The 905-nt window shown below is 36.1% G+C and overlaps 1 non-coding gene across 1 annotated transcript; it reads left to right on the forward strand.

Moving 5' to 3' along the window:
* The first annotated feature begins 394 nt into the window (after positions 1 to 394).
* On the forward strand, positions 395 to 499 carry LOC123457225. The gene has a single exon (XR_006634949.1). It is a non-coding gene; the product is annotated as a U6 spliceosomal RNA (small nuclear RNA).
* Positions 500 to 905: the final 406 nt, after the last annotated feature.

The following is a 905-nucleotide window of genomic DNA, read 5'->3' on the forward strand; positions in this document are numbered from 1 at the left end:
AATTTATTTGAGAACGAGAGGAAGAGAGAATATGGGCACTCCAATACTCTAGCCAGTGCAAACAAATTCCAGAAGCATGCCCCACCTTGTGCATTTGTCTTTTGTAGGTACTAGGGAATAGAATCTGGGTACACAGGTATTAAAGGAATGCTAAGCGGTCTCCTCATCCCAGAAGCTAGGTATTAAATAACCTTAAGTTGAATGTCATGCAGCCAACTTTAGGCTCCTATACCTGCAACTAATAACTGGGACTTAACTTCATACCAGCAATAAGTGAGTATAATTATTCAGTTTGATATTTTTGTATGTAGAATATCTGGGGTTTGCTGAATTAGAGACACTGTTTTGGTTTGGGATGAAGTAGTTGAAAATAGTATGACAAAAAGAAGATACTGTTCACTTCAGTAGTACATTTACTAAAGTTGGAATGATACAGATTAGATTAACATGGCCCCTGTTTAGGGATGGCAAACAAATTCTTGAAGTGCTCCTCATTTTATTTATTTGAGACAGAAAGAAAGAGATAATTGGCATCGTAGGGCCTCCATCACTGCAAACAAACTAGAGACATATTTGCCAGCTCATACATCTGGCTTATTTATGTCCTGGGGAATTGAAGCAGGTTCCTTTGGCTTTATAGGCAAATATCTTAACCACTAAGCCATCTTTCCAACTCAAGTGTTCCATAATTTAAATAAAGAATACTTGGGCAACTCAAATAAGTAGAAGAAAAGGTATTGTCTAATCTTGAAAACATATTTCTTCTCAGTCCCAAAGGTGGTGTACTTCTCAGTGGATTTTGTCTCGATGAATTCTATGATATTAAAACTTGACTATTATTATAATGAAAGGGAAAGTGAGATGTGTTTCTAGTTTTGTGTAAGTATTCAATTTGATTCTGTGTT

The sequence above is a fragment of the Jaculus jaculus genome (genome assembly GCF_020740685.1).
Source record: "Jaculus jaculus isolate mJacJac1 chromosome Y unlocalized genomic scaffold, mJacJac1.mat.Y.cur SUPER_Y_unloc_3, whole genome shotgun sequence".
NCBI lineage: Eukaryota > Metazoa > Chordata > Mammalia > Rodentia > Dipodidae > Jaculus > Jaculus jaculus.